Source organism: Mesoplodon densirostris, chromosome 1, assembly GCF_025265405.1.
Source record: "Mesoplodon densirostris isolate mMesDen1 chromosome 1, mMesDen1 primary haplotype, whole genome shotgun sequence".
Taxonomy (NCBI): Eukaryota; Metazoa; Chordata; class Mammalia; order Artiodactyla; family Ziphiidae; genus Mesoplodon; species Mesoplodon densirostris.
Window position 1 is genome coordinate 187055670 of NC_082661.1, and position 14026 is coordinate 187069695.

A 14026-nucleotide genomic window follows, 5' to 3' on the forward strand; every position below is an offset into this window, starting at 1 on the left:
GGAGTCAGAATCTACACTTAAAAAATTCTCCATTAAAATTGCCAGTGAGGTGGGGAGGTGGTGTGGAGAATCAAGACAACAGTTTTCACAGTGTGTTGTTTTATGAGATACAGCAAGTGACTCATAATTTAATGATTATTACATGACGAGTTTTACATGTCTTTTAATTTGTAATAGAATTCTTGCAAGCTAGACATTACCTCACTGTCTCATCAAAAGCTTTGAGGCTTCCCTGGTGGCACAGTGGTTGAGAGTCTGCCTGCCGATGCAGGGGACATGGGTTCGTGCCCTGGTCCGGGAAGATCCCACATGCTGCGGAGCGGCTGGGCCTGTGAGCCATGGCCACTGGGCCTGAGCGTCCAGAGCCTGTGCTCCGGCAATGGAAGAGGCCACAGCAGTGAGAGGCCCGCGTACCGCAAAAAAAAAAAAAAAAAAAAAAGCGGGGTAAGTGGGATTACATAGGGTGATGGTTCACAATTTGTGTTTTGCACTTTAAGAATTTCAGGTTAGATATAGAACTCCTTTCTCTTAGCTTTATTTCCCTGAACTTTTTCTTCTAAGCCCTGCCTCCTATTAGTATCTGTTTATCTGTGTAATTTCCTTTTTTTCCCTCTAAGACTTTCTATGCCTTTGGGTGTGTTGATAAACTTCACAAGAGTGTGACCAGTATCTCTACCCTGAACTTGGTAAAGCATTGGGAAAGATAGTCCTTTTTGGATCCTCAACATAGATATAATCCAGGTTTAAACACACACATGTATGAATCTACAACCTTAATCCAAGACCAAAGAATTCTATCTTAAAAGATTTCTCCAAGCAGCTTTTTCTTGTATCCCACAATTTGCAGTGATTTAGGCAGAGATATGTAATAGTGAGAGAACAGAATTCAGCTTCTGGGGCCCACTTTGTCGTTTAAAAACTACCTCTGTGATATTGGACAAGCCACTGAATTTAGTGCTTCGGTGTGGACTGGAAATAACTGTACACTGTAGCTTAACAAGTCTACTATGGTTTACCATAGCTCCTCCTGTCGTGAGGGTCAGACCTGATAACTTATGCAAAGGCCCTTCACAGGCTTTACCTACCTCTGATCCCCATCCCTGTTACTCTCTTAAAGCACCATTATCCCTTTCTCATAATTGTATAAACCTCTAAGGTAATGCATAAACCTCTAAGTTAATGTATAAACCTCTAAATTAATTACATTTTAGGCATGATTTCTCTATTAGCGACTTCAACAAAGCACATTTCCTTGTTAGAATCACTGAGCTTTTCCTTCTGGTTCCCTCTTTCCCCCTTCTAATTTCGATGTGAATTCACATTTCTAGAATTCCGGAAAGGATTTCTTGCAAGCTGAAGGGCCTTTGCAAGAACTCACAGATCACGGTCTCTTTGGAGAAGGGGAGGGTTGTCACAGTCTGCAGCCTGCAATGAACTCTTTATTCCTAAGAGAACGTTAAAACGATAACATCTATTGAATGCTTAATATGTACCAGGCACCATCCCAGGCGTTTTGCACATACTCACTCATTTAATCCTCAGATTACCCAGTGGCTATTATCAACATCATCTGCAGTTTGCAAACAAGGAAACCTGAGGCACAGTGAAGCTAAATCCCTCGCTCAAAGTGTGGAAGCCAGGCAACCAACGACCCAATACTAGTCACAGTGATGCTTTCTTTTCTTTGCTGCACACGGATTCTGAATTTCACAAGAAGGTATCCGGCTGTCCCTCGGCGGGATATGAATAGCTTCTTTGGAATCCCAGCAGTTGGCTGCTGCCCCCTGAAGGTGACGTTACATTGGAGGGGAACGCAGAGGCAGAGAGCGAGCGCAGAGCCCCGAGCGCCCAGCCCGCGGGCAGGCGCCGGCCCGATCCGAGCCCCCAGGCGGTGGCAGGTGGAGCCGGGGCAGGATCGGAACCTGTTACTGAAGCCCAGCCGGGTCGCTTCTGGTTCCCAATGTCGCGGAGGGCTCTGCCCTGGCGTGGTGTGCAGGTAGGGGAGCGGGTCAGGCCGGGCTGGGGTCCCCAGCGCCCGCCGCTGGCTTGGATGATTCGTGCTAGCGATTGGGGGGTGTTACCTTGGATTTTGTGACTTCACTCTTTCGATCTTTCCCAAATCCCTTCCTAGTTGCACACGGCACCCTCTATGGAGTCACAGTCCAGGAAGGCGACGCTTTGGTCCCCAGCCTGACTTTTGGGGGCTTCTCTGCCCGGGCTCTTCGGACCACAGATGCATGTTTTCAGGCTCGCAGCGCTGGGATGGGGACAGCGACCGGGGAAAGTTGGGGTGGTTGCCTCTTTCTTAACCTTAAAATCCTCCCAAAACCCTCTCCAGAGCCGTACTGCTTATAACTTTTGTGTTGAGTCTCCTTGAAGAGCATGCTTGATACTAGAGAGTTTTCTAAACGGCTCTCTTCACCCGTGATGATTTTGAGCAATGATCATTGCGTATCTGAGACTGCATCTTGTGTGCTTTTATTTGCCAGAAAGGCTAAAATGTGGTTTCTTATCCGGGTGCAGGACACCACAGAGCCCACAGTGAAGGCACTTGGAGAGATTTTTAGCTCTTCCTGGGGGTGAGATAGGGTTTCCAGACAATGCCAAGTTTAGTCTCTTATTTGCCAAACCCCCAGGCATTTTCCAGAGGTTCAGCCCTTGGCCAAAGATAGGGTCTGGTGTGGGAAAACAGGAAAACTCTCTGCTCTGCACTGTGGTTTTTGTCAAAGACAGAACTTTAAACTAAGAAACAAAGATACATTTGTTTACCCCTTCTTTTACCTTCAGCTAGACTGTAGATTTTTAAAAGATTTATTTATTTTAAAGTCTTAAATATAAGATGACATAAGCTGTAAGACTATGACAGATTTTTTTCTGATCAACATATTAAGTTATTTTAACCATGTGTCTAAATTTCTCTTTCCATTATACACCCAAATCATTTTCAGTTGATAACTAATGAGGGAGAAGACAGGCAAATTGTGGTTTGTAACGTGTGGACACATTCCTGTTTCCAGCTTCAACCCTAATTACGTAAAACAAAATAGCTTGCGTAAAATCATCTTAATATTTTAAGTTATGATTGAATCTGCAAAATTGCCATGAAATGCTCAAAAACAGAACCATTATCGAGAGCAGAGAGTTGAGTGGCAACTGTATGCAGAGTTTGGTTAGAGTCTTTCATCTTAAAAGCTGCTGTCATTTAAGAGAACAGGTCTTTACTATATACTGCATTATCTTTAAAGGTGTATATTAACGTTATTAAAAAGTAGATATTGTAATAACCTAAAATGTACTTTCACTATTACTTGATAATGCAATAACGTGTTACTCATATGTTGTTATCTTCTGCTTTTTTAATCAACATAAATGTTTTTCTAAAATCCATATCATCGAAAAAGATCTTCCTAACAGCCATTTTTTCTTGATGTCTATAGGTATCTTCAGGAGAGTCTGAACCTCAAACTTATTTTTTTCTTAGTCTATCATCTATCTATCTACTTTATCTGACATTTTTATTCCTGAGAATTTTGTGGATACATTACGAAGTATTTAAAAGTGTGTATTAGAAATGTGTTGTTTTATTTTTATGATTCTTTCACCTTATACCTTCTGTTAATCACACTCTCACTATAATTCTCCTTTACAGATGTCAAAGCCTGTAGAAGGTATAGATATAAATTTACTATTAATCAGTGAATGATTTGCTCCTGCAAAACTGTTTATTCTTGGCTTTTATGTGTGTATGATTTTTGATAAAAAAACTTGCAATGCCTCTCTGATAAATATTCATGAATGTTTTCACTGTAGTGCACTGAAATGGATTTCCAGCTGTAATACAAACATAAAATAGGAATAACTTTGTTCCTCAATGCTTCATATATTTAAAAATAATCATTTTCTAAAATACTACCTTCCTTATTCTGGAGAGAGGGAGTTGATTTTAGGTGGACACTTTAAAACTGTCATACCTATTAAAAGAAAGAGATAAATATAACCTCACTTTCCTAAGGTATATCTATCTAGTCTTTTAATAATCTTACCAAATAGTTCTCTTAAACACATGAATTTTATGTGTGCAATGAGCCTGCTGTTGACAGCTGATTGTTCTTTCCTTCCTAATTACCTTTAGTTTTAAGTTCTAGCTCTGGGGGATAAACTGGTTCTTAAATGAATTTTTCAATTGCCTTGAAACTGAACATTCGGGGTCTAGAGGGTCCCTTACTCTATCGAACCAAAGGCAGATGGAAAGATACTGCCCCAGTAGTGAGTTACAATGGTCACCACAACAGACAGCTGTTTTGAATGGGTCTCATGTCCTTCAAGTACCTCGTGGAATTTTGAGATAGAAGACATAAAAATGGAGAAAGCAAGTTCTCTTCCTAGTCAGGCTTCTGATTGGCTCTGTGCTTGAGGCAAATCATTTAGCTTCTCTAAGATTTCTCAAATATAAAAGGATGAGTTAGACTATGCTTTCTAAAATCTTTTCGCCTCTCTGGGTTTCCCCGTTTCTGCGGTAGGAGGGCAGACCATCCAGGGTGAGAAGGCACAAATATCCTTGATTTGCTACTTGAAAGCAGCCACCTTTAGGCAAGGCCCTGAAAATTCTATGAAATCAATATCTCCTGTGTCAACTGGACTATTAGAAGGAATGAATGGGGTGTACAGGTGATTGTGCTGGATGCGGCCTCTGGCATATAGAAGATGCACAGTGATGTTCTTTAAGCCACCCATCTCTGACAAATGTAAAGTTTTTTCTGTCTCCAGCAGGGGAGATGAGCAAAGTGCAGATAAGTTCCCTCTGCATGTTCAGGTGGCCATTACCAGTAGTACAGCTCCTCCAGTATGGGACAGGGATCAGGAGATGGGAGGATCAGAGCCTCAAGCATATGATGAATGCTTCTTTGATATCTCATCAACCCTCCCATCACACACAAAAAGATCAAAGTCAGGACAGCACAAAAATTAAATTTATCTCCACGCCACAGAAGACTGAGAAGACAAGTCCTATTCCAGTTCCCTGTCAAGCTAGGTGCAACTCTGTTAGAGCTAAACACACCAGGCATTCATTACATCGGGGGAATCAGAACAGTGGCATATCCCAAATCACACCACGGCAGTAATTTAAAGAAAAGAGAGAAGAAAACTACAAACAAAATAACACCTGAAATGCCAAGAAACTGATTCTCTCTTAACTTTGTTGCCTCTGAAAATTTAACATTTCTAAATACTACCAAAGTATATTTCTTACTTTCTTTTTGGGTAGTTGAGGGGTCTCATTTAAGTGCCTACATAAAATCTGGGTTCCACTATGGCAATTGCAGAGTAAGGCATCTTCTACTAGAACTAATGCATCTTTTTCTAGTCCCTCACAGAAATCTCAGCTGACCTTTGTTTTCAAAACTCTGGAGGGTCTACCAAGCATATGAGAATATTACAGTTCTGGTTGCTTTGGAAAACAGTTTCCCAAAGCCAAATGAGAGAGTGCTGGCTAATCTTTAGTAAGCTCTCACTTCCTGTGTATTATCTCACTTACTCCTTGAGATTTCAGAAATTGAGTACAACCACAATCCCTGTTTTGTTGATAAGGAAACCGAGGCTTGGAAATAACTTGCCTAAAGTAAATGTGTTTGCTAGACTGAGGAATTGGGATAATGAACTCCTGCAGCCTTCAAGTCCATGTGCTTATATTCTGTACTGCAGGACCCCCAAGTACCTAGTAATAGCAGCTTACGATCAAAGTACTGATTTCTGCATATGCCAAGCCTTTCTGAACAAACAAACAAAAAAGCTGCATTCTTAAGAAGAAATATTACAGGCTTGATGAAGTTTCTTATAAGCCGAAATAGGAAACAGCCATTACTTGTGAAGCTTTTTCAAATGCCTATACCTGAGTGCCACCACTGGACACCAGTGGGTCTGGAGTTGGGTCTGGGTATATGTATTTTTATGATTCTGAGTGAAAAGAATCCACATGATTACTCTTAGTGAAAATAATTGGTCCCATCCCACATTGCTATTTGCAGCCATAAAAAGAAGAAATGTAAGTATTATCTGGGAAAAGGGATATTTAGAGAAAACAGAACAAGGGGATAAACATTTTGTGAATCCGGTCTCCCCAGAACTCCAGCTAAATCAAATAGTTATCTATATTAGAGTTGACCGCCTGAGAACATAAAACTCAATAAGGGAAAAAAATTTCAGATCAAGAAGTTGCTCATGGCCTTACAATTCTCATAGTCTTTAGGGAAGGAGGACAGCAGGGATCTGTCAGTTTTGCAAACTGCTTCCTCTTTCACAGAGTGTCATCTCAAACATCCTGCCTCCTTGCAAAACTGAGACATTTAGAGAGGTGTCACCTGTAATACCTAGAGTTTCTCTGAACCCTCCTACTTTCCTTTAAAGTAGGGGATCTCATTTAATGGCTTTACCTAAAGACAAATTAATTGAATTGAAAGTACCTATTTAAAGTTTCTAAATTTTCCTTTTCCATTGCACCCCTGTCCCTGCAATCTTGGCACACTGGTACTAAAGTGAAGGTGGGCTCTCTAAGGACACAGCTTCCAACCCTTATAAGCAGGGTAACAGGCACCCTCTAGCAGAGTTTATAGCCTTATACCTCCCTTGGTCCCCTACTCAAAATCTCCTGGTCTTCTCTCTGGAATTCCCCATCCTCAACAGGTTTACAAGGTCTTTTTGTCCTTAGGTGGCCATTTATATCATTTATATCACAGTGCTCCTTCAGGCTTGAAAGTCTTTGGCTAGAACCCTGCCACTTTGAAGACATTCCCTTTGTCTCCACTTCTTTCAGCTGGAAAAGCTACCTCAACTGATTTTTGACCCATAGCATGGTTTATGCTTCTTCCAAAACTAGCAGCCCTGGGGGCTTGCTGAAGACCAAGCGGAGCTTTCCTAAGTACCCCTATCCTGAGCTTGCTTTTCGTGATATTTTGATTATCCAGGTTTTAGTAACTTCTTCTAATTCAAGTTTTCCTACAGAAGTAGGCCCTTGAAGTTTCTGCAGTTTGCAAGCCTGGCAAATTCTCTCCAAGTTCATGCTTAGCTCTCACTCCTCTTGTCCTCACGTGGTCCCTCCAGCCTCAAACGTTTCAAGCTTAGTCCTACTTAAAGCTCTTGCACGTACTCCTCTCCCTGCCTGGGTATCTAGCCCGTCAGAGTTGCACAAGCAGAGATTCTTTTTGCCATTTAAGTCTCAGGTCGGTGTGCCTCTCCACGTCACTTGTCATCACAGTATCATTTGATCTGTGCGTGACTCCACTTGCTACTTGAGACCACCTCCATTTCCGTGTTTTCTTGTTTATGATCTTACTCTCCAGAAAGAGAACTTAAGCTCCGTAAGAGATGAACTTAATGCTTTTGTATTAACTCCTGGCCTCAGTGCCTAGAACAATGTGGTACATAGTAGAAACTCAGCAAATATTTGCTCAGTGAAAATTTCATTTCCATTACCCTATTAGTTTCTCCTGCATCCTTTTGCAGGTCCAGTCAAGTTGCTAAAACTTTAACCTTAGCTCCCATTCTTCTTTTGCACTTTTTTTCTCCTTTCCACTGATCCTACCTTAACTAAAAGGCCAATCTGTACGTATTTTTTCATTTCATGCGGGAGAAAAAATTTTGAAAAAGCCACTTATTTACCATTGACTGCACTATTTTAATATACATGCATGTCCCATGGTATCTGTTCCATGGATACCACATATCCATGGTATATGTGGATTTTTAAGAATAATCTGGGTCTGAGCACTAAGAAAGACTAAAATATGGTACAAAATGGTACATTTACTTTTTGGTAAAATTAAATCCACCCATTCTGCTATTTTCATTGGCATGATAATTTTTCATCTTTAAAATATTTTATTTTTAAAATATAAGCATATGTAATTTTATATAAGTGCCCAAATTATATCACTCTGTTGCAATTAAATTCTTAATTCTTCAATTTCCTTTCTTAATTGCCTCTGCCCACTCTTTTCCTCCTGTTTCCAAATCACAAGTAACCCATGTTAGCAACTGAGTTCTATTATTACAGATTTTCCTATGCTTTTATAACATGTATAAAAGCATGTATACGTATGCAAACATGCTTGTGTATACACATATGCATGTCAATCTTTTTGTCACATTTTCAAAAATGTATATCTTGTTTTTCTTATTCATTAACACCTTGTGAAAAACCCTCCATTGCGACTATAATAGATAAAAATTAAAAATTTAAATGTCTGTATATTGCATGATATGAATAATAAACAATGAATTTGACCGATCCCCCCCTTTTAAACATTTACTCTGTTTCCAGTGGGTTTTATTTATCCAGTTTTATGACAAAATGAGGCTATCATAAAAATAGTTTGTTTTTACTTCTAAGTTCAAGAGGTAAAAATATTTTCAGATTTTAATGTATATTGCCATATTGCTTCTAAAGTGTTACAAATACATTTTCACCAGAAAATTATGAAACTACTCTTTACTCATGTCCCCACAGCCGTAGATGTTGTAACTCTTTAATTTTTACATTAATTTGAATCTCAACTTGTGAAATTGAATATCTTTTCATGTTTTTCAGATATTTGGACTTTCTCTTATGTAAATTGTTTAATCCATATCCTTGTTGATTTTTCTGCTGGGTTATTTGTCTTTTTCTGATGAATTTATGTGTTCCTAGAAAATTGTCAATATTAACTCATATAATATTTTCCGTATTTTCTACTGTCTTAATACATAACTTATACTATGCACATTTATTTTTATAATCAAAATATTTAATTTTTATTATGTGAATTTTAAGATTTTGGTATTGATTAATATGATTTTCCCTATTCCTAGGTTAGGCATGTAGTCTTCTCGATTTTACTGAAAGATTCTCATTTTTTAATGTTAACATTTGTACTTAATTCAAGTGAATTTTAAAAATTCACTTAAAAATCCAGTATACTATAAGATAGTGGGCAAACTTTTCCTTCTTCTATGTGGATTATTGAATGTTTCATTCTTCCCCAACAAATTGAAATATCACTTTCGTCATATATTAAAATTTCATATATGTATTTCTATATTCCCAGAATATTTCTATATTCTGTTTCACTGCTCTATTTTTCCATTTCTATGGCAATTCCAAATTGCTTTGTTTATGTTTGCCATGGAGTGTTTTTCTGATGTTTTAAAAAGCCTGTCTTCTCACTATTCTTCCTCATAATTTTCCTGGTCTTCTAGGGCATTTATTCCTCCCTCTGAGCTTTTTATCATATTCCAAAACAAATTCTGTGATCTGCTTTGGAAATATTTTCTGCAAATGAACTTTTGTCTATACATGTTTTAAATGCAATTATATTCAAGCTATATATTAACTTGGGGACACTTGACATTTATTTAAATGATTAAAATTTTCCTTCCACAAATATGGTGTTTTACTCAATTTGTCAGATTAAAAAATCTTTTAGTAGGATTTTATTTTTTATGTAATTTATGTTTTAAATTCTATCTTTCCTGTTAAATGTATTTTTACATACTCTATATTTTGGTTACTGCTGTAAATTGGAATTTTTTTCATTTTAATTTCCAGGTGCTTATTGCTAACACTAAAGAAGGCTACTTTCTTTTTTAGTATGTTTTGAGCCACCAGTTAACTAATTTCTTCAATTAATTATAGTAGCTATTTACTAGAGGGTATTGGGGAGTTTTTTTGGAATAAAACAGTGTTATCAGCAACAAGGAGATGGTTTTATCTCTTTTCAATGTTTTTACCAAATATACAATATTATTGTCATTGTACACTTATTATAATCCCCTGAGACAAAGTTGAACAATGATCAAAAATAATAATGCTATCAGGCATAATAATCAAATTTTGCTTAAAACGAGAGTCTTACAACATTGTAGTTTAAAATAGTTTGCTTGGTTTGGGGTGCGTGGTCTTTTTTTTTTTTTTTTTTTTTTTTGCGGTACACGGGCCTCTCACTGTTGTGGCCTCTCCCACTGTGGAGCACAGGCTCCGGACGCGCAGGCCCAGTGGCCATGGCTCAGGGGACCAGCTGCTCCACGGCATGTGGGATCTTCCCAGACTGGGGCACGAACCCGTGTCCCCTGCATCGGCAGGCGGACTCTCAACCACTGCGCCACCAGGGAAACCCGCATGGTCTTTTTTAGTACTTATTTTACTTCTATTCCTTTTGCATGTATTTTTTATTAGTAATGCTAACTTTTTAAAAATTATCTATTAATATAATCACATAATTTATATTTCTTAATTTGTTGATGTAATAAATTATGTTGATGGATTTCCAGACATTTAATCATCCTTGTATCCCTAGAATAAGTCCTTGCTGATTATTCTTTTTTCTTATTCAGTCTGAGATTTATCTAGAAATGAGCTTGTTAGAAGTGTCTAAAAGCATCTTTTAGTATATTACTATATTCTATTTGATAAGCTTTTAAAAATCTTCCTTTATATTCTCTGAATCCATATAAATGAGATTGATGAGGTGTTGGTAGTATAGTGGTTAGCATAGCTGCCTTCCTTATAAATGACAGTAATATATTTATATTACTATCTATATTATCAAGTTTTGGTATTATATTCTTGCTTACTAATATGTATAAAATACATAACTAATGAGAACCTGATGTATAGCACAGGGAACTCTTAGTGCTCTGTGGTGACCTAAATGGGAAGGAAATCCAAAAAAGAGGGGATATATGTATACATATGGCTGATTCACTTCGCTGTACAGTAGAAACTAACACAACATTGTAAAACAACTATACCCCAATAAAAAATAAAATAAAGGTGTGTGTACTACAAAAAGTAATTTGAGGAATTTTCTGTATTTTTCTATGGTCTAGATTTTAAATAATTTTGGAATTGTCTGTTCTTTAAAGGTTTAATAGAGTTCTTCTCTGAACCTTGTTATTTTACCATTTAATTATTTTTACATTTACTTCTGCTAGTCTAGTCAAGTTTATTATTTCTTTTTGGGAAAAATTTGGTTAAATTAAAGTGTTAAGAAATCATCCATCTAGGTATTTGCAATTGTTGCCATAGGTACAAATATTCTCCTATAAATTATTTTTCTGTAGCATAATATTTTTATTACATAAAATTTTATCTCATTATTTTGTTCTTTTGCCTTTGTCTTTAATAAGGCTCAAGAGAAGTTTATATAATTATGTTGAGTTTTTCAAAGATTCAGCTTTTTAAAATGTATTTTTTCGTTTGACAAATTGTTTTTATTCATTCTATCTTCCTTATTGCTTTCCCTATTATTATTATTTTTTTTTAAAATTAATTTTATTTTATTTATTTTTGCTGTGTTGGGTCTTCGTTTCTGTGCGAGGGCTATCTCTGGTTGTGGCAAGCGGGGGCCACTCTTCATCGCGGTGCGTGGGCCTCTCACTATCACGGCCTCTCTTGTTGCGGAGCACAGGATCCAGACGCGCAGGCTCAGTAGTTGTGGCTCACGGGCCTAGTTGCTCCGTGGCATGTGGGATCCTCCCAGACCAGGGCGCGAAACCGTGTCCCCTGCATTAGCAGGCAGATTCTCAACCACTGCGCCACCAGGGAAGCCCCTCCCTATTATTATTGATAATTGGTAATTTTGATAATTTTGACTGATATTATTGGTAATTTTTCTAATTTCTTCAGATAAGTATTTCAAGTTTTTTTATTTTTGTAATTTCTACTGAAGTTAAGGCAATATATTGTTTTAAAAACTATTTTTCATTGCTTTCTAGAGTTTTTTTCTTTTTTTATATGTTATTTGAACTGAGGTTTATCTAGAAGTGTTTTTGTTAGTTTCCAAATGGTTAGGATGTGTTACTGACCTTTTAATTATTTATATCTAATTTTATTATAGCCAAAGAATATGGCAAGTATACATAGCTAACTCTGAAAATCAATACAGAGACCACAACCCAATAAAAAGTAAGCAAGGAAAATGAATAGGTGAATGATATGTGAACATGTAAAAAAAGGAGATGCTCCAACTCACTAGTAATCAGAGCATTCAAATTAAAACAAGATAGAGTGACATTAGCACAATGGATGAATAAGACATCCCTTGCATATATGCTCCACTCAACAACAACAATTTGGCATTCATCCGTGGACAAAAGTTCCTTTGTGGTAACTGTGGGATCCAGCTAGCAGACTGTGAAACCCCAGTGCAGTCCAAGAAGGAAGAGAGTTGTTTTGAGAAGACAGGGACAGACCTGTACTCAGGCAGCTGCCTTGTGAACCCTGGTCCTGGCTGCATACCCAGAAACGACTTTGTACCCCTGAATGTCCAGCTACAGCCCTGTCTGGCTTTTGTTCGGTCAACACCATATACCAAGGGACCTGGGAGGAGTCTCACCTACTCATGCATCAGGTTATAGACATACAGACCTCGGTGCCATTTCTGGATGCTGTGAACCTGGACATGGCCTGTGAACTGGCTCCAGCCCCTCTGGGCCCTGAACCAGGAGCATGAGAAGAACACTGATTCAGCCAATCACCCACATGTGAGAGAGCCTTAAGAGAACTCCAGGAGTCCAGTGATTCTAGCACACCATTGGGAAAATACCAGGTATTAGACACATTGAAGACAGTAAGAGGAACACGTTGACTTTATTCATACCACCCTTCCCCTAAGGAGGCAGAGCTTAGTCCCAAGAGAGCCCTTCTTGGCCCATGTTTTCTGCTGTGGGGGAAATTGAGAGCATGGGAGTGAGTACCTGGCTTCCCCAGCAGCATGGGACGCTGCCAAAAAGGTTCATTCGTCCCTTGCCCCATTCAGAGTACTGAGTCATGAACTGCATGACTCGAGGACAATGAGCAGCTAGGAGAACTGCAGCCAGGGCTCAGAACAGATGGGGATCCTACTTCACACATCACAGACTCCATTGGGAGGCCTGCCTATAAACCACTGGGGAAGCTTCACCTGTGGATTTCCCTAACTGTCCCACTAGCACCCCCAGTACTCCACATGCCTCACCCACCCACACACACACCACCCACCACATGACCAGCTCCCTGTGTGAGTCCCAGAGACTGGAGAGAGATTTGCAGAAGGTTAGTGGGCACATACAATAAGCTGGCCCAAACATGTAGACCTTGGAGAGACCATAAACTTGAGCACTTAGCACTGCCCTTGGGAAAACAAAAGGGAGACTGTCAGCACTCAGCCTGGCTTGGCAGGATCAGAAGGTACATAAGCTTAAGGATTCTGCCACAAAAGGGAGCAAGAAGTGTGGAGAAATTATATCCACAGAGGGCATGCAAAATCCTCAAACCCTAGCAGGGCTGATGGAAGCTTTCATACTGAAGTGAGTCAACAAACACTGGAGATGACTGCTACTTCAAATGTGACGATATCAACACAAGACTTTCAGGAACATGAAAAATTAAAGAAACATGACACCACCAAAGAAACACAATAATTTTCCAGTAACTGACCCAAAAGACATGGAGATTTGTGATTTACCCAATAAAGAATTCAAAATAGCTGTTTTGAAGAAATTCAATGAGCTACAAGAAAATACAGAGGGAGAATTCAATGAAATCAGGAAAATAATACATGTATAAAATGAGAAGTTTAACAAAGAGACAGAAATCATTAAAAAAGGAACTGAATAGAAACTCTGGAGCCTAAGAATACATGAAATGAAGAGTGTAGTAGAGGGTTGCAGTAACAAAATTGATCAAGCAGAAGAGAATTTGTGAAGTAGAGGACAGGACCTCTGAAAGTATCCAGTCAGAAAAGAACAAAGAAAAATGTGTGAAAAGAGTGAAGAAAGCCTATGAGATATCACCTCACCTGTTAGAATGGAGTATCAAAAAGACAAGAGATGTGTTGGTGCAGATGTGGAGAAAAGGGAACTCGATGTACTACTGGCGGGAATATAAATGGGTACAGCCACTATGGAAAACAGTATGAAGGTTCCTCAAAAAATTAAAATTAGACCTACCATATGATCCAGTAGTCCCATGTCTGTTTATATATTCTAAGGAAATTAAATCACTACCTCAAAG